Source organism: Furipterus horrens, unplaced genomic scaffold, assembly GCF_987537825.1.
Source record: "Furipterus horrens unplaced genomic scaffold, mFurHor1.1.pri manual_scaffold_17, whole genome shotgun sequence".
Taxonomy (NCBI): Eukaryota; Metazoa; Chordata; class Mammalia; order Chiroptera; family Furipteridae; genus Furipterus; species Furipterus horrens.
This window is the reverse complement of record NW_028327187.1, coordinates 98,014,508-98,035,800: the sequence shown is the minus strand read 5'-3', so window position 1 is coordinate 98,035,800 and position 21,293 is coordinate 98,014,508. Positions and strand designations below refer to the sequence as shown.

Here is a 21,293-nt window from a genome sequence, read left to right as displayed (position 1 = left end):
AGAAAGGAGGAAAGATGTCTGTTTGGAAAGAAAACAAAACACAAAGGTAACTGCATTAGCCACTTTGGGACCCTAGGCAGCATTACCACCTTTAAAAATTAATCCAAAACTGAAACAAAATGTATTTGGACATGTACTTTCTTTAACAAAGTAGTGCCCCCAAACACATTTACAAAGAGATAGGAAATGAGTGTACTTTCATTAGTATATCAATAGACTACTGCAGATTAAAGAGGCTAATCAGAGTATCTCCAAATAAAATGTAAAACAATGATAACTCATAAAAAAGGCTTAAAATTGAGATGTGCTTCCTAATACATAATTGAAACAAAAAAAGAAATTTGATCAGCTCTTTTATCTCGCTCAGAGGAATGCTATTATAATTAGAGGTGACTATATTTGACTAAAATTCCCTTGCTTTAGAAACACATATTAGTATTCTAATAAATAATGGAGCTAGTGACCAGCTCTCTTTTCTCTATTCAGGACTCAGTTTGGGAATCAAAATTTGGAAGGGCTTCATTTTTCAAGGCAAATCCTATCTTCTGTCCATGCTCTTAACATTTTCAATAACCACTGGGGAAATGGAAATTATAACCACAATGAGCTAGCATTACACACATCATAACAGCTAACATTGAAAAATAGTGAGAACATCAAATGCTGGCAGAAATATCAATACTACAGCTCCTCTGGAAAACATCTGGCAATTTCTTATAAAACAGAGCGTGTGCTTATCATACAATCCAGTAATTGGACTCTTGGGCATTTATCCCAAAGCAATGAAAACTGATGTTCATACAAAACCCTATACATAAGTGTTTACACTAGATTTATTTGTAACACCCCAAACTGGGAACCACTCAAATGCCCTTTCAGGGTGAAAGGTTAAACAAACAATGGTATATCCATACCATGGAATATTACTTTGTGACCAAAAGAAATGAGCTGTTCATACATGTAACAACTTGGGTGAATCTTATGGAAATTATGTTGATTGAAAAAACAAAGTTTCAAAGGATTACATACATACAGTATGATTCGATTTGTATAACCATTTTGAACAAACAAAATTAGAGAAATGAAGAGCAGAGTAGCAGTTGCCAGAGGGTAGGGAGTGGAGGGCTTGGGTAGGGTAGGTGGATATCTTCATAGGGCAGCAGGAGAGCAGGATGGATCCTAGTGGTGATAAATCTATTCTGTGATATAGAACTCAAAACACACATGCATACATACAAAAGTTCAACCAAAACTGGAAAAATATGAATACTACTAAAAGCCTGTAAGCCTGTATCAACGTTTATGTCCATGGTAATAACATGTTATAGTTTTATGGTACGCTACCATTGGGGTAAAGCTGGGTTAAGGGTGCACAGGATCTCTCTGTATTTCTGCTTACAACTATATGTGCATTTACAATGAATCTCAAAATGAAAAGGTTGATTAAAAACTGAGTATCTATACTTTAAAAGCAGAAGACATCACAGTAAAGCAAATAGGCAACCTCGGATTAAGTGCTGTATACAATGGGGATGAAACTGTCAGAACAAGGTTGAGGATTCAGGAGTAATTTGGGTTTCTCTCCCTATTTCCTATCCTTGGTTCACTGATCCCTTTGGTTGAATGGTTGGATTTTCTTTGGGCTGCCTCCAGGATCCTGCCATTTTGTCCCTCAGGATCCTGAGAGAGTCCTCCACTCCTAACCCCCACCGTCAACCCCGGTTAACTTCACTAAATAGCTGAGACTCATTTTGGTTAAAGCTTTCATTCTCTCAGGCTCTAAAGCCTTACCGGACTGTATCACTCTGATTTGTCCTTCCCACTTGTTCCTTCCTTCAGTGAGATGGGTTCACTGTTCTGTCACTCGGTGCTAAAACATTCCTTATCATTCACCTTCATTGTCCACATTGTATTAATTATAACTTCAAAGTATGAAGCTGTGTTGGAAATCCAAGTGAAAACAATAAAAAGGCTACCGAACACCAGTCTTAGCTGTCAAACCCCTCCCAGTGACTCCCCACATCAACTTACTTGCAGGTTAAATGGATAATTAAATACTTAACTTTATTTTTGTATTTCAACTATATATAACTTATTGGTCAGTTGGCTTAAACCAAGTAAACTATACAGAAAATAATGTAGAATCATTTGAATAAGGATAAAAGATCAAGCTACAAGTCCATGGTTGGATTCCACACAAATTTATAGTGGAGGATACTATTGAGCTTTTCAATAGATTATATGTGAGTATAGTATCATATGGACTTTACAGAGAAGTGAGAAATGTAACTATCGTCATTTTTCTAGTGTTAACTCCATACTAACCTTTGTGATATTTTCTGTGTCTGTGTGTATGTATTTACGTGTGTATGTGTAATCTGTTTTATTCTTTTAGAAATATTTTATTTCTTTATAGATATGACCACACAAATATATTATTTTACACAAATGCATGAGTGAGAGCTCATACATGCCTGTCTCCTGTTTGTTTTTTTTATCAGTACGGAAGTCTTTTATTTTTTTCTCACACTCATCATGCCACGGATTCCTAGGGAATGGGTTCTAGCAGCTCAGGCTCCTTTCCGTTGGTTCTCACACAGTGTGCTTCTCTGGGTGAAGCAGGCTGATGCTTCAATTGAACTGACATACCTTTCTCTTTGGCTTCCTTCTTTTTCCGATCATTTTCCTTCACACATTTCAGGAAACTATCTCGGCTCTTAGAGTGCTTTATATGCTCAGTACACATTACATTAGTTCTCTTGGCAAGAATCTTGCCCTTAACTTGTCTGTTTATAACAATGCCCACTGCATGCTGGGTGACATTGTAGACTCCTCCAGTTTGGCCATGGGAACATTTGCAGGGAATTCCTTTCTGAACAGTGCCCATCCCTTGATGTCCACAATATCACCTTTTTTGTAGATTAGCATGTATGTAGCCAAAGGAACAACTCTGTGTTTTCTACAAGGCCTAGAGAACATACAGTGGGTGCCTCACCTCTTCCCCTTTGTGTTAGTCATTTTGGTGAATTACTGGAAGATGGCGGGTCTGGCTGAAAAGTCTCCTGTTATTCTTGAGATGAGTTTTCTCTTATACTTTGTTTGCCCCCCTTTCTTCCCCTGACCTTTTTCCTAATCCAACATTTAAAAAGAAAAAACTACTATCATATTTTTCTCCCTATTCAAATGATCACTGTATATGTGAGTGTGCATGTATGATATCATGTACACACAAATCTAAGGGATTTTTTACTATACCCCCAAAATGGCACATTATTCAGATACTATTGAATATTGCTTTTACCAAACAATAATTCCTTTTAGTCATTCATTTTAATGGCTGCACAGTATTTAATAGTGTGGATGTATTAGTGGACATTCAGTTTGTTTCTAGGGTTGTGATACTTGTTTCCTTTGATGCCCAACTTTATATAATGCTGGAATGGAGGTCATGCCTTATCCATCCTCAGATACTAATGCATCCATTGTTATAATAGCTATTCTCAGGAATGTATCTACCAGATCAAAGGGGATATATATTTTTCATTTTAGTAGGTATTTCTTCATAAAAAGGATTTAGCATTTAATATTTTAACTATAAACGAAGGCTATTCCCTTACCAGTAATGGGTGGTTCTGCTTTTATATTTTGCCTGTCTGATGAGTAAGAAGACATTGCATTGGTAATTTAATGTATTTCCATGATCCTAGTACATTTTGGAATAATTTTTGGATGACTGACCATTATAATTTTGCCTGTGAATTGCCTGTTAATATGCTTTGTTCATTACCTATAGGGTAATTTTCTTTTCCTTCTTAATTTTAAGAGCTCTTTGAAACTAACATTTAGCATTTGCTGATACTTGTTATGTGCAAGATATGGTTATAATCAATTTCAATTTCATTAATTCAACATAGATTTTTGCATTTATATTCATTTATATTTGAATATAAATAATATTATATAATTAATATTTCATTTTGTATTTATTGACATCTGGTAGTAAGGTTATTCTGACATCACAAAAGGAATTATGGAGTTTTAGCTCTTTATATGCTCTCAAATAGCTTAAATATAAGAATTATTTATTCTTTAAGGATTAGGTTAAATTCATATGTGAAGAATCCTGGTGTATTTTTCAATGGTAGGTCTCTAGTGTTTTCTAAAGTAATTAATTGAGTTTAATTTTCTGCTATTCTATTATCAACTTTAGTAATTTGCATCGCCATAGGAAATTATCCATGTCCTGGATTTTTCAAAATAAATTTTAAAGAATTGCTAATAGTATTTTCTTAGTTTCTTCTTTATCTTTGGTTACAGAGCCTTTCTCATTACTAACCTTCTGTAGTTTCTATTCTCTTCATATTTTCTTTTGTTGTGATTAAAAAGGTTTATCTAGTTTGTTAATCTATTCAAAGAGCCAGCTTTGTATGTATTCAACCTATTTTTAAAATTTTTGAATACAATGTTCATTATTGTTTTTTAATAATTTCTTAAGATATAGACTTAGTTCTTTTATTTCTATCTTTTAAAAATCAAGGCTATAAAGTTCTCTCTGAATACAGCTTTCAGTCCACCCACATCATCATCACACTAAAAGTATGAGATAGTTACTATTTTATGTCATTTTACAAGAGAGAAGCAGAGTCTCAAAGATACATGAAGCTTCCACAAGATTTAAAAACAGGCCTAGACAGATGAGAGAGATAATTCCTTAATTAAATCTAGAGAACTCTTCATGAATTACCTGGATAACCTCTTTCTAAATTAACAGCTATTGCACACCACTGTGTAGACAAGGAATACTATTTGTTTTGGTTATATTTTGTGTCCTGCTATACAGCTTTTCTTCATGCTACCCAGGACCATAAGAAGTAACAATAATTAAGAATCACGAAGACTTAAGAAAAGGGGGTGTATTTTGTCATGCCTGAAGGGGATTGTTCATGGTCTTCATATTACTACTGAAAGCTTCTTACTGACAGTCCAGCCCATTTTGACTCTAAATTCTCATGTGTTATCATACCAATTCTCTTTAGTGTTATAATGCCATATCTCTTACCACAGAACTATGAGTAATGTTTTTTTTTTCATTATTACCAGCTATTCTTAAATAATTATCACCATGCTGCACAATGGCTTCTCTCCTTTCTTTGACATATGTTTTCTAATATATGCTCTGAAATTATATCTTTCAAGAATTCTCAGCCTAATTTCTAACTATAAAAAGAGAAAACAAATGGATAATTATGCATCGGTCTATTAAGCAAAAGACATTTATATGACATATATGTTAATAAGTGGACTCAGTGTGAGAGAGAGAATGTGTGTGTATGTGTATATCACTGTTGTGACAAGTGCTATCTAGATAGCATGAAATTCAATACTGAGGTCATTAAGAACAACCAAACTTGCTTTCCTGTTTTGCAGAATGAAAGCATCTGATAACAAATGAATAGGTGTGAAAATTGATACTGTATGTGAAAATTAAATAGCTGCATTCAATTTTTGCAGAAACAAGTTTACCTACACATGTAGATTGGTTTTAGGAGTTCCTGCAAACAGACCTGAGACTTTACTCATGAAGTAATGTTAGATTCAGGCTCAGAGTTTTGTGTTATTATCTGTGGAAGACGCTTTATTCAAACATAATTTTGGAGGATAGAAAATTCTCACCATTGCCTTTGACATAATAGAAATTTATTGTGGCTCCAGCCAAATATTTCAATGTGAACTGAGGGAAATGTCCCTTGAGTCAGGATGAGCAGCGAGCAAAAATGTACCTAGGAAACCTAATGAACTGCTTTGTGGAATAGTCTATTTTTGTTGACTTCACAGGACACAAATTGAACATAATTTTGTTCCCACGCTAGTACTTAGACTAAAATATCTGATTTTGTATAAAAATGTATATTTAGTAATTTATGATTAATACATAAGTATTTCAGAGACTACTGTTCCTTCTCGGTGCTCCACCTCCTAAATGAGCTTGCTAATAACTACTGGACTATAAAGAGTCATTAATTCTCTTCCATTGCTTATTCAAGGGAGCAATGTTTGTTTTAACCCAGATTTTGTTTTGTATTGCTTTGCAGAAAGATAATTTTATTTTTCTTGTGATAAAATTAACATATACTTCAAATCTCTTGGAAGACAAATTTAAGTATACATTATGTAGGCTTTGACAAATGTATATGCTTGTGCAACAAGCATTCCAGTCTAGATAGAGCATTTCTAGCATGCAAGAAGATTTTCTAGTTCCCCATGGGAAAGCCGTACTTTTTGTCCCAGCTTTTCTTTCCTTTTTAAATTTAAATTTATTTTTATTTTTAAGTAAAACAGACTCAGATACAGAGAACAGACTGACAGTTGCCAGAGGGGAGGGGGGTTGAGGGACTGGGTGAAAAACTGAAGAGATTGAGAAGTACAGATGGTAGTTACAGAATTGTCACAGGGAGGTAAAGTATAGCATAGGGAACAGAGTCAATAATATTGTAATAACTATGTATGGTGCCAGGTGGGTACTGGCACTATCAGGGGGATCACTTTGTGAAGTACATGATTTTCTAACTACTATGCTGTACATCCCAGGTATTGTTTTTATATCCAGTTCCTCAGGGTCGATGTAGTCTAGCATTGTCAACAGTGTTTTCTGCAAGATAAATTTAGATATCTCACATTGATTATAACAAAAGAATTTATATATATATATATATATACACACACACACACACACACACACATATATATATTTAAGATTCAAGAATACTTAAGGAAACCATAAGATTTAAAGCAAAACTGTGATGGTTTGGTGAAAGAAGATCACTGACCTGGAGAAGTTTATATAATTTTTAATTAGCTTTATAAAAGGAATACAAGAATGAGCTTATCAACCATAAGATGGTACACTAACTTTTGAATGAGGAATATTTGACATAAGAATAATTTCAGTAATCAGTCAAATAATGAAAAAATGGAAGTTCTTAGGGCGAAGCAGAGCTAAAGAGAAAGAAAAGCAAGGGAGTGATAGTCTTATGATGTCACTGACAGAGTTGAAGAGGAATAAAGCTTTGACAAATTTTTTCATTCTTTTTAAATTTTGGGTGGTGGCAGGGAGCTGGTTAAACTGTACCAGTTTTGGTTTGTAAATCATTTGAGCATTTACAGTTCTTTTTTTACATTTTATTGAATTTATTGGGGCAACATTGGTTAATAAAATTATAGGTTTCAGGTGTACAATTCTATAATACATTATTTTTATACTGTATTGTATGTTCATCACCCCAAGTTAAGTCTCCTTCCATCATTATTTATCACCCATTTACCCTCTCTATTCCCTCTACCCCTCTTTTCATATGGTAATCACCTTATTTTTATCAGTGTCTATGAGGGTTTTGTTGTTGCTGTTGTTTTTTGCTTAATCTCTTCACCTTTGTCACCCAGCCTCATCAGGGTTGGGTGCCTACCAAGATCTCCCTTTCGATATGCCACTTGTGAAACTAATTGGATCCTGCTGTGATGTGGTCTGAAGCTGGCCACTGAGTGTGTTTTTCTGGAGCCTCTTGGGAAGGACATGGGTTTAAATATCAGACACTGTCTGTGACTGGCCCTAGACAACATGTTTGGAGCAACAAAGTGATCCTCAGTTTGTGGCTGCCTCTCCTGCACCTGAGTGTGTGTGGAAAGGTCCAAGCTGCACATCAAGGCCAGCTTTTACCAGCACCAGGTCCAGGGACAGATCAGCAAAGGTCCCAAAGCATCGCAAGATCTACCTCCACTTGCCTCTGCCTATCAGGCTCAGTCACTGAAAGAACCTCTAGCAGTACTCTAGTTCCATGAGGTAGGTTCTCAATGAGTCACCCAGGTAGGGGTGAGTGGTGTTCATAAGATTAATACAGGTTCAAATGCAGTGCCAGTGCTGGGTCTGAGTCCACTCAGGAAATGTTCCACGGTTCACCAAGTCTAGCTATCACTTGATGGGTGCTCACATACTTTTATGGTGGGGTGGGGTCTCAGGGAGTCATCAGGATGAGGCCAGTAGAGTTTATCAGGCCCAAACAGACCAAAATTTGGCCATGTGAAGGGAGAGCTCTGCACCAACTGGCCTGTGAGGGGAAAATTGCTCCTGTCCTGTCACTACACAACTCAGTCTGTTCCAGATTCTTCTCAGACCCCCATCTCAGCATGGCAGGGAGAATGGGGTTAGTGGGGCAGGGGGATGGGGTTAGTGGACCTCCCCTGAGGGGGAGGTATTGGTCAGACTTGGGAGAAGGTCAGGAGAGTGATCCCTACCTCAGAGTAACACAACTCAGACTCTCCCAGATTCTGCCCAGACCTTGATTGGCTGGAGCCACAATGAGTTGAGATGGTGGTGACGTCAGAAGCCCAGCAAGTCTGGCTAGCAGATCTCCCATGATGGAGTGGTGCCAGTCAGGTTCAGGAGAAAGTTGGATGGGGGGTGTGGCCCCATTTCCAATGCCACACAACTCAGTCTCTGGTAACCCCCTGAGTCTTCCCAGACCTCTAAACATGGGCCCAGGCAGCTGACTCCTCAGCAGAGGGCAAGCTCCACAGGGTGAGGCAACAGGGAGTCCAGAGGGTGGGGCTACTGCATCCCCCAGGCTGATGCCACATGGAAGCAATTGCACCACCCAAGAAAGATGGGATCTGTGGTCTGGGAGAGGAACCTAGCACAGGGATCCTGGCAACTATCCCTTCAGTTCTCTACTCAGAGCCACAAACTCCAGTCTCTCCACACACGAATCTAGTCCACTCTGCATTCCCTCCACCAAAGGCCACCAGGAGTGGCTGCAGATGATATTTTGTGTGTTGGCCCTTTGAGAGGGTACCTGGGTCTCAAGCGGACTCCTGTCTCTTCCTGGTGGACAGAATCCCTGATGACTTTTATTGCCAGATGTTATATGGGCTCCTCTTTCTAGCTCTGGTGCTCAGGGCTGGGGAACTTGGCTCGTGGTTGAGACCCCATGCTTCTGGGGGGGAACCTTTGCGGCTGAGACATCCTTCTAGAAGCTCAGCTGCCACCAGTGGGAGCAGGGCCAGACTTTTCCATGTCTCCACCCATTTTACCAGTCTCAATGTGGCTTCTTGTGTAAATCCTTGGTTATAAGACTTCTGTTCAGCTAGTCTTCAGTTGGTTACCCCGGTTGATTGCTCTGTGTTTTAGTTGTAACTCCAGTTTGATCCTGGGAGGAGATGAGTATAATATCCACTGACTTTGTAGCCATCTTGGATGTTTTAGAAAGTTTTATCTCATTTAATAGGGACGTATCATCTTTCAAATACATGGTATTGACCACCTCTTGCTTTTTAGACAAGCACTGAGAAGGAAAGTCTATCAGTACAAGAACCAAGGAAAATACATACTGTATCATTCAGCCAAGTAATATTAGGTTAGGGCTAGAAGGTTCCTCACATTTGTTTCAAAGGATGTGCTTTCTCAGGATCACTTCAGATTTCAAGATTTATCCTAAAAAGGAGTCACTTTTGTTCCTTAATATGCAGAATATAATTTGAGCACTTTTTTTTTTTTTTTTAATTTGGGAAGGCATAGGGATAGTGACGAGCCAGCTCTTTACTCGTCAGTCTGGGTGAGTCGTCGTCGTCGTCGTCGGCAGCCGTCCATCTCGAGAGACAATGGTGTAGCTTCTTAAGAGTCTATCTGCACCGCCGAGAATGGCTGTGCAGTCCGACTCGGGAGTGACACGGTATCTGTCTCCTCCCGTGTTGAATCGACATCTTGTGACGACGCTGGAGTGTCCTCTCCAGTGAAGCTGAAGCTACAGAGCCTGGGCAGGGTGATATGGAGGGTCTGCTGTTGCCCATGCAGCAGACCCCCCCTCTCTTCGCAGCTGAAGGATCCAAGGGAAAGACGGAGTCAATACAGCTTGGCTTCAGGTGCGCCGCAGGAGTTGCCGGTGTTGACTACAACGTCAAACCGCCTTAGGGACTCCGGCTCCGGATTTTCTGTCGGGGTTTACTCCCTTAGCCTTTCCCCTGAAGAGGTATGCCGCAAGGCAGCAGAGGTTTTTTGGAGTCAGAGTTTTCCTTCTCTGATGTGCCCTGACTGGAAGATCGAACCAGCGACACTTAGCTCGCAGGCCGACGCTTAATCCACTGAGCCAAACCAGCCAGGACCATCTGGGTGAGTATAATTAAATAAAAAATGCTGCAAATTAAATCTCACAAAATACATTCACATAGAAAACCAAGGTTATGAAAGGAGCCATCTTTAAAACTTTGGGTGGATTGCTTTAGGTAGAATCTTAAACAATAAGTAACAGGGAAATACCATGTATTGGAATTTATTATATAACAATCCCTCCTGATACTTAGACCTCATGCACATACTTCTACCTTCTATTTATTTGGTACTTTCATACCCATACATTTCTTTCTCATAAATGATTTATAACTGAGCCTTTCCTTCCAACATTCTAGACAAACAGGATTTTGTTTTAAATGTTAAGTACATTTTAGAAAACATCTGCCATCGTGTAGTCAAGTGATTTCTCTGTATTAAAGAGAAACTCCTCGCGTATTTATATAATCCTCCCAAATATAATGCACTTAAAAGATCAGAAGTGCCAGGAAAAGCGAAGTAGTTTCGCTGCCCTGCAGCATGTGCTTTTATCGCTGTGTTTAAGGTTTATATAAAATTTTAAGACTCATGGGCATAAATCACACCTATTTTTTCCATTGAGGGATGCATGTATTGAATCTTTTACTATTCAGTGATGAATAGTTCAACATATACAACTGAAGGATGGGCCGCACTGGCTAGTGTGGACAGGCTCTCCTCCACTGGCAGGTTTTCTTTATTCTCTCTCTGGTCTCCATATTTCAAATATTACTTTTTATTTTATGCAAATGGAGACACTTACATTGGGAAATATCTGTAAAAAGCACATTTTGAACTAAAATACATAAAAAGACTTAGTTCTGGGTACTTATTATGAAGATAGTAACCCTACCTTCAATGATTAAGCTTTACTATTTAGTCATTCAGTAAATATTTAGACCATCTACCATATGGCACATATTAAGTGTTAAGGGCAGAGATAGATTTAAAAAGGTACAGTTTCATCTAATTGCTTATACTGGTGAAATAAGTTAAAATTTCTCTATGTTTTGAATGTGTTTATGATCATTATCATATATTACAAGGTAATTCTTTTTAATGGAACTGTGTTTTTACTTGCTTATACACTGCCTCTTTGACAATAAAGATTTGAAGCAATTATTTTAAAAAATCCATAATGTTAAGAAATAGAAACATTAAAGGGGTGAAAGAAAATTAAAACAAATATATCAAAATAGAAGTTTTAATGCAAGTACTCTTATTGAACATAAAATGCGGAACTAAACTTTTGGCAAAGTAGCTCTTAACAACTAAACTAAGCAAAATTTCTTAGGTGGAATGTTGTAGACTAGAGGGCATCATTTGAGAAAATGTACACTGTCCTCAATAATAATTTCACAATGTAGAATAACATAAAAGATGTATGCATAGGAGGGAGATAAACAATTCACCCTATGAAATTATTTTAAATAAGAACTAGTTTCATTTTAAGAGTAATAATTTCACATCATGTGTAATATGAATTTAAAGATTACAAGATATGCTTGTATATATTTTGTATTCCATAGAAGAATATTTTGAAATAAGTACAACCATTTCTATTAGTACATTACACAAGTAACAGAGTGGAACCAAAGTCATGAAATCATTTGACAAATATCCTGCAAATAGTGAGTGACAGGGTTAAAAGGATATACTTTTTTTGGATCCTTGGAGTTAATATATATGAGATGCAGATATTACAGACCTATTTTTGGACTGAAAATTTAGTGTAAGAAATAATAATTGTCTAACATAAATAAACTTAAAAATTTGGAATTTATATGCAAAAACTGGATTTTATGAGTAATAAATAGGAGCAGTTTATATTCAGTCAAAGATACTGTTATGACATACTTCAAAATATATATTATCTAGCTATTTCAGTTTTTGAATACTTAAAGGACACATAAAATACTAGTTTTAAAGAACATTGCAGAATCCTCTTTATCTAAGATCATATGCCAGGAAGAGTGAACATTATATCATTTTTCAGATCAGTGACATTGGATATCCATTCAATCTAATCCAGTGACAATTTTTAATAATGAGATCAAGCAAATATTTAAACATAACTGACATTTGAATTTTCACCCTAAGCTTTTTACTCACTTTGGATTTGTGCTTTAATAATGTATAACAATGATCTTATTTGCTTGGTGCAATCTCACATTATACATTGAAATTACTTGCTAAAAAATGTTGCCACTTTGTCATAGACAATTGATGAGTGTGTTGTACTGAACATAATTAAGAGATCTACAACTGTTTTACCTAATGGTAAATCATGGTAAATCAATAAAGTCTTAGTACATGCCCAGGATGTATTTCAACACTACGTTTTTGGTAGTTATCTTTAAAGTAATGGACACCTGAAATGTACATGATATAATTATTAACCAATCACACTCTAATAAATTTAATTTTAAAATGCTGTTGAGATTCAGAAAGTATAAACCTGGAAATTTTGGGATGGAAGAAGAGAAAACAAACTGGGATAAGCCAATTAAGAGAAAACAGTAGCATAATGCATATGAAGGGCACCTTAAAACACCACAGACAGGAAAACCCTGCTACCAGATTTTTAAGGGATAAATTCCCTTACCCATGAAAAAACTCAAGCATTATTCAACTATACATAAAATTATTAAAAATGCAAATTTCTGATAGAGGAAGCTCATCTACTGGAACTTAGTTATATCTAAGGGGGGAAATCTATCAATAAACAAGTTTAAATGACCTATTAAATATTTCACTTCATTTGAGAGAAGATGGGGTTCAAGGCTGGTAGAAGTGAATTCAGAATGCCTGATGAAGGACACAGCTTATAAACAAGAGCAGAGAAGGGTAAGGAACGATAGAATGGTAACATGAGACATGTTTCCATATTCTCTGCGATTTGCTCTGTAAATTTCAACCAGTCACAAATAAAAGGAAGGTATGGATACTGTTGGGGCCCAGGGCCAGCCACCCTAAGATATCCCACAATGGTGTGTGGGAGACCAGTATGTATGGTATAGAGGGCTGTAGCTGCTCTGTCCCACATACCATACTGCTGGTCCCACACTCCGGGGGGGGGGGGTTAGAAATAGAATAGAAATGCAATGTACTCTTTGATGCTAATGAAGCCTGCTTGCTCTGTGTAGTCCCAAATCCCTGTCAGTAGAGTGCGAGAACAAAATGTTTAACTAAAAAGAGACATCTGAACTTCTACGATATATGCCTCGGCGCCTCACAGTTGCTACCTATCTCCCTATGCTGATTTATGCTTCCCTTTGTTGTTACTCCCAACCATTTGGTGGGGGTCTGCATGCTTACCCCGTGCATTTCCGCAGGCAGCAAACTCAATAAAAACCCTGAATGAGGAAAGAGTGATCATGATCTCCTATGAAAGACACTCACCCTTCTCTCTTCTCAGACAATTAGTTTCTGAGTCAGTTCTTTCATCCTCACCAAGGGAGCTGCGGGACAGGGAGCGTCTCAATGGTGTATTGACTATTTCGAATTATTAAAGTCCCATAAGAAACTGCCCATGGGCAAATAAAAACCCTTTCCTCTCTGTCCCCCTGAAAGCAGGAGATAAATTTCCCCTGTGAAAGATGCCCTCCCTGCTTCTGAAGGATGAGCAACAGCCCTATCCCATAATTAAAAGAATCCAGAGCGGGAAGCCTGTATAAACAAGGCGTGTAACTACTGCTCAAGCCCCAGCTTTGTTTAGATTCCTCACTAAGGAACACCCAAACCTGGCTTAGATTCCTTTTGAATGAGCACTAATGTTCTCTTTCCTGTCAACTTCTCACAAACTTATTGGGTTTGGTTTTGTTTTGCTTTTGTCTAAGAAGCATAAAAAAGGTTACAGGTGCCTGGTTCAATCATTTCTTTGGGCTTCATTTTAGGATCTGAGCAGCCTATTATGATTCTTCTGTGCACACATACCAATTTTTTTTTTTTACCTCCTGTCTTGTGCTTATTTTATTAGTTTATTATTCATCCAGCCGTGAGAACTAAAGCAGCATGGTGGTAGGGCATTTCCCCACTCCCCAACAATATGATTTATCCTGACCTGGTGTATAGACAAGCATAACCACGTGGTAGTCATGCACCGCGGGTCATAGAATTTTGTACTTTCTTTTGTTTCCTTTCTGAAACCACGGCCAACTTCACAAAAAAAGAGCTGTGCTCTCAACAAATATTGTAATAAATGTATCGCTGCCCTTAAAAACACTCCCTTCTCAATAAGTGGTTTTCAAAAATAAATTATTGACAGCAGGGATAACTTCATGCTCAAACAGGGAATGTGAATCAGGACAGAAACGTGGCGTCAGCTCTACAGAACCAGGCCTTCAGTGGCATTTGAGTAATGATCGCAAGTTAGAGGTCAGCACAGAGGACAAAAGGAAACTCAGATGCACTGTCAAACTAGGTGGCTAGTTTAGAATCAGGAATGGGTTGCAGAGGTGTAGGCCAAGGTAGAGGAGACCCAGGAAAGGAAGGAGAAGTGAAAATGAACTTGATCTAAGAAGATTTTCAAACTACCACAAAGTATACTTTCAAAAGGAAGCTTCTAAGACCCCTTTAACAGCAGGGAGTGCTAATTTTAAAAATGAGGTTTGTGGACAGACTTGTACAATTGGGAGTCTCCTCATGGTTTTCTATTGGCATTGATGCATTTCTTAAAAATTTGAATGAACTTACCACTGGCTCCACTGGACTCAGAAGCCCTTGTGGAAGGTTTGTTTTGTTATGTTTTATGAATTCTTAAATTGTCTTGGTTACTGATTAAGGTACTCTATATTCTGTTGTATTAATTTTTGTAACTTATTGTTTTAAATAGATTATAATCCAATTTAATTGATCTTTTATAATCAACATATAGTTCAGTGTAGACTCCATTTTTGGTTTCTGTAGCTCTTGTGCTTATGTTTAATATTTTCTTCCTGTCTTTCAATTGCACATATTTGCTTTTCTTCTATTTTTTTCTGAATAAATTTATAAGATTAGTCTATTTTATTATTTTGTTACAAATAAATAGCTCTTAAATGTATCTAGTGTTTCTTCTTTCTAACTCATTTATTTCATTTATCTTTTATTTCCTACTTTCCTTAAAGCATTTTTTTCTTTTTGTAACATTTATGGTTGAAAGCTTGAATTAATTTATCCTTTTTTAAAGTGAAGATTAAAGCAAAAACAAATTGAACCTTTAGGGAAAACCTAGGCCATTTCTCATGGGTTTTCTCATGGAATGGTTTCTCCTACACAAATGTGGATCTATACTCTTGATTTCTTACGCAACATATTCTAAATCACTCAAATTTAATTTTTGAAAGTGTTATTAATTTCTAGCATTATTATCAATGAGTATGCACTTTCAAAGTTCTTTTTGTGTGTTTAATCACATTGTGTTGCATCCTAATATATTACCCATTTTTTTATTTGTACATCTGGCAGGAATATATTTTTTAAGATTTTATTTATTTATTTATTTTTAGAGAGAGGGGAAGTGAGGGAGAAAGAGAGGGAGAGAAACATCAATATGTGGTTCCTTCTCATGTGCCCCCCAACCAGGGACCTGGCCCTCAACCCAGGCATGTGCTGTGATTGGGAATCAAACCGGTGACCCTTTGGTTTGCAGGCCAGCACTCAATCCACTGAGCCACACCAGCCAAGGCAGGAATATTTTTTTATGTGTTTATATTCTCCTACACCTTTATTAAATTTGTGTAGCATGGCAGAAATTAGAAATTACTCTCAGTCTGTCTTCCTTTTCTGGTTCTGGTGTTCCCCAGGAACGTGGGAAGGAATGTGATGTGAGCTGGTTCCAAAATTAGCCAGGAACCACTTCCTGTCCCTGTCAACAATAGGAAGCAGTGGTATGGTCTCAAAAGTGAATAGCTTCTTTAAACACATGGCAATGTGGGGCTGTAGCCTATATGAGGGATTGCAGTGTTGGTATTTCTGACTTCCCATTTGACCAGAAAATAAGTACAGATTCCTGGAATGCTAGTTATTCTGTTTGCTCCTTCTCCCAGTTTCTTCACCCCATCTTTTTATGAGATCACCCACCTAGTGTGAGATGATTCCATCACCTGGGATCTCTTAGCCTCTAGCTTCTGGTTGAGTTCAACCAATGCGCAGCATTGGCAGAGCAATAGATGAATGGATACAGAGACCAACGTATCACAGTCTTCTCCCCTAGCAGGTCATAGTTGGAGAGTAACTGCATTTTTTAGATACCCACAGTTCTAATTGCTGTCCAGTGGCCTTCTCTTTCCTTTTGTCTCTTCAGGTTTAGCAGTAATAAAGGCTATTAATTCATGCTAGGCCCTGGGCGCTTCACCATTCATTGTTAATCCTGCCCACGATTTTCTATATATTCCTTTCACTAGTCTCTTCAATGTTTTCTTTGCACTAGCCATCTATTTCAAGCCAGGACTGTTAATAATACACTTGGCTTGGGCTTGGATGATGACTCTATCAGTGGATATTTCAATGGACTACATATGAAAGATTTTTTTTTTTCCTAACTGAAAGGCACCGCTTAGGTCTACTGATTTATGGCCACTCCCTAGGGCTAGGGAAGAGCATTTCCACTAGAGAAAAGGTTAGAATTTTCTGAATGCCTGTTTGAGAGCTCAGATTTGGATTTGGTTCATTTAACTTAAATTATAACCTATTGCTTTTCTTGGCAATCCATCTTTTGGGGCAGAAGGTTTATACATAACACACACTTACAGAATCATGTATGCTTTGGAGTGTCCATAAGTAGAAAATTGCTCTTACATCTACAGTTTATTTATGCTATTCACATTCTCAGTTTTCTGCTGCTAAATGTTGCTATCTGATAATAGTGAATTAAAGGCTATGAATAAAAATCTATTTCTATCAGTTCTTGGTGGTTTTAGTAGTATTTCTATTATGCAGTAAGTTGTATTATGTTTTAATTATTGATCATCACTTTCTTGGATAAAAATGGTATGCTTTTTAAATACTTACAAGTTTGTCTTATTAATATATCTAGCTCTGATTTTTAAATGAATGTATTTTATTACCCACTTAATTTATAATAAGCCTTTAAATTTTTGTCATTGTCATTTTACTCAGAACTAAGTCCAGACCCTAACCATGGTTCCCCATGATCTTGCCCTTCTCCACCCCACCCTGCTACCTCCCTGATCCCCTTCTCTGCTATCTTTTTTCTGTTCTCAGTCCTATCCACCTACTGAGTCCTACTTCTGAGTGTTTTGTTCTTTTCAAGGTCTTTCTATCCCTCTGCCTGGACCATTTTTCTATTGATAATCACATGGCTGATTCCCTCACTTCCTTCTAGTCTCTACCCATGTAACAACTTACCCAAGAGGTATTCTGTTCTTTCTTCATTATCTTAGCTAACACTATATGTTTAATGTTCCCTGGTGTGCGACTCTAAAACTCCATGACATAAAGGTTTGCGTTCATTCTGACTGCAGTGTTTCTAGAACAGAACCTGACACATAGTATCCAAACAATGAATAATGTGCTGAATGTAAATACACTAAAATTATTCTGTCTAATGTATGGTACTAAAGATCTCCAATCAATGCTTCCTATAGTTCAAATTTGAGATTTTGTGATTCTTAGAAGGAAATTTTATATAGTCCTACTATTTATTTAATATGCTGATTTATTTATATGTTGCCCCAGGCCCATTATCTTTAGGGGGGAAAAAACCCTGTCTTTGAACAATCTCTTTGATGTAATTGCATGTTTATTCTTTATGGTAATAATCAGAGGCTAATAAGCATGTTCTTTTCAATATTTTCCATTTCTTTTGTACTTTCTTTTATTATAAAATAACAAAGTAGAATGAAATGGTAAATTTACCTTCGAACATCTGTATTCTATATCTTTTGGCCTGGGGCTAATTTGGGTAAAGGTTATTTCGCTGTGGGTTTTGATTTCCAATTGAAAATGTTTTTCTTGAGATTCTAACTGTTAACATAGAGAACTCAGTTTCATGTCTGTCCCCATTAAGCCTCTGGCTCCAATGGGAGCACTGTGGAAATTGCTTCTGAAGGGCTTCTTCTCAAATTTAAAGACTCATTTGGGGGAGGTCTTTGCCTGCTAAAACAATGGAATGTTTTCAAGGTTTTCTATTTTCAGGAAGAAATATGACGTTCTGAGAAAAAAATCCATAAATTGCATTAATCATATTCTAATTTTATATATTTAATCATCACATTTTATTAAACAATTTCGTGTGAAAATAGAGGGTCTAAGGTCATATTGATGAATAATCCACTGTTTGACATTTAGGTTCCTCTCTTTTAAACCATTTTTAAAAAATTGTTGTTCTATTACAGTTGTTTCCTTTTTTTCCCCCATTGCTCTCCCCTGCCCTGCCCACCTCCCCCATCTCTCACGGTCAATTCCCACCCCATTGACCATGTCCATAGGTTATTCATACTAGTTCCTTGACTAGACCCTTCCCCTTCTTTTCCCCCCTCTCTCCCTCCCCACTCCCCTCTGGTCACTGTCAGTCTGTTCCTCGTTTACATGCCTCGGGTTCTTTTTTTTTTTTTTTTTTTTAATAAAGTATAACATACATACAGAAAAGTGTACATACTTTAGTGTAGAGCTTGATAAATGTTGTCAAAGCAAATATCCCACATAACAACTACCAGGTCAAAATATCGAATATTTTCAATACTTCAGGAAATTCACTTGTGCATTTTACTGCTTCACTCCTTCCAAAATGTAACCACCCTTCAGACTTTTAAACCTATGGAACCGTTCTGCCTGTACTGAAATTTAATTAAAATAAATCCAAATGGGTATACTTGTGTGTCTCACTTCTGTAGTTCAAACCTCTTCTGGGAGATTGATCTATCTTGTGTATTATGTATAGTTATCATTTGTTCATTTTCTTTGCTTTATAATATCCTCCCATGTGAATATACCATAGTCATATCCAGTTTGGGCTATTCCAAATTAAGGTGCTATGGATATTCTCATAGATAGATAGATAGGTAGGTAGGTAGATAGACAGACAGACAGACTTGAAAAACCTAAAAATGTATTTCTTCTAGTTACAATATATGCCTCAGAATGAAATTGTGAGATTACAAGAATTCTGCACTCCAAAAATTCATATGGAACCAAAAAAGACCCCGAATAGCAAAAGCAATCTTGAAGCAGAAGAATACAGCAGGAGGAATCATGATACCAGACATCAAACAATACTACAAAGCCACTGTGATCAAAACAGTCTGGTACTGGCATAAGAACAGACATATAGATCAGTGGAACAAAATAAAAATCCCAGAAATAAACACAGGCCTCTATGGTCAACTAATATTTGATAAAGGAGGAAGGAACATAAAATGGAATGAGAAGAGCCTCTTTAACAAATGGTGCTGCGAGAACTGGACAAGGACGTGAAAAAAAATGAAACTAGACCACCCACTTACACCACACACGAGAATAAACTCAAGATGGATCAAAGACTTAAATGTAAGCCGTGATACCATAAAAGTCCTAGAGGAAAACATAGGCAGGAAAATTTCAGATATCCCACGTAACAATATTTTCATGGATACATCTCCTAAGGCAAGAGAAATAAAGGAAAAGGTAAACAAATGGGACTCCATCAAACTAAAGAGTTTCTTCTCAGCAAAAGAAAACATCAGCAAGATGAAAAGGAAACCAACCATATGGGAAAACATATTTGCCAATGGTATCACAGACAGGGGACTGATCTCCAAAATATATAAAGAGCTTATATGACTCAACATGAAAAAAACAAACAACCCAATTAAAAAATGGGCAAAGGACCTGAACAAACACTTCTCCGAAGAGGACATACAGAAGGTCCATAGACACATGAAAAAATGCTCAACATCACTAGCCATCAGAGAGATGCAAATAAAAACCACAATGAGATACCATTTTACACCAGTCAGAATGGCCATCATCAACTAATCAACAAACAACAAGTGCTGGCGAGGATGTGGAGAAAAGGGAACCCTACTGCACTGTTGGTGGGAATGCAGACTGGTGCAGCCACTGTGGAAAACAGTATGGAATTACCCCCCAAAACTAAAAATGGAACTGCCTTTTGAACCAGCGATTCTACTGCTAGGATTACACCCGAAAAATCCCAAAACCCTAATTCGAAAGAACTTATGCACCCCTATGTTCATAGCGGCCCTGTTTACAATAGCTAAGTGCTGGAAACAGCCTAAGTGCCCATCTGTAGATGAGTGGATCAAAAAACAGTGGTACATCTACACAATGGAATACTATGCGGCAGAGAGAAAGAAGGAACTCCTACCTCTTTCGACAACATGGATGGAACTAGAGAGAATTATGCTGAGTGAAATAAGCCAGGCAAAGAAAGAAAAATACCATATGATATCACCTAATAGAGGAAACTAAAGAGCAACACAAACAAACGAACTAAATAGGACAAAGAGCAGAATAGCAGTCAATAGGGGGGCGGAGGGAGGGAGAGAAGGAGGATAAGTAAGGGAAGGGTTTAGTTAAGGAACGTGTATAAATGACTCAGGGACATGGACAACGGGGAGGGATATGATTGCGGGAGAGGGGGTGGGATGGGGGGGGAGCAATGGGGAAAAAATGGGACAACTGTAATTGAAAAACCAAAAAATAAAAGATAAAAACAAAAAAGAATTCTGCCCTTTCATACTTCTCATATAATGCCAGACTATTTTCAATGATTGTCTGAATTATATTTACATCAGTTAGTTGTGAGAGCTCAAGTGATTTCTTATCTTTAATCCTGGCATTATTAGCCTTTCTAATTTCAGCCATTTTTGTGAATTGGTATTGGTATTTTGTTGCAGTTTTAGTTTAAATTTCCTCAACTACTGCTGAGGTTGAACATTTTTTTATATAATTCTTGAACTTTTGAATATCTTCTTTTGTGAAGTTATTGTTCAAGTTTTTTGGCAATTGTTTTCTATGGGATTTTTTTTTCATTCTGTAAAACCTAAAATAAAATAAAAAAATTCAGGAAAATCATAGGAGAAACCTGAAATACTCAATGTTGTAAAGGTATTAATTCTTCTTAAATTGATTTATAGATTTAACTCAATATTGATCATATTCCAAACAGGATTTATGTGGCAATTTTATTTTTTATTTTTTACTTTTAGAGAGA

The 21,293-nt window shown here is 37.0% G+C and overlaps 1 protein-coding gene across 1 annotated transcript in view; it reads right to left on the bottom strand.

The window, feature by feature from the left end:
- DMD (dystrophin) overlaps positions 1-21,293 on the bottom strand; it is a 1,939,482-nt gene that overhangs the window by 1,566,927 nt on the left and 351,262 nt on the right. The window lies entirely within an intron of this gene.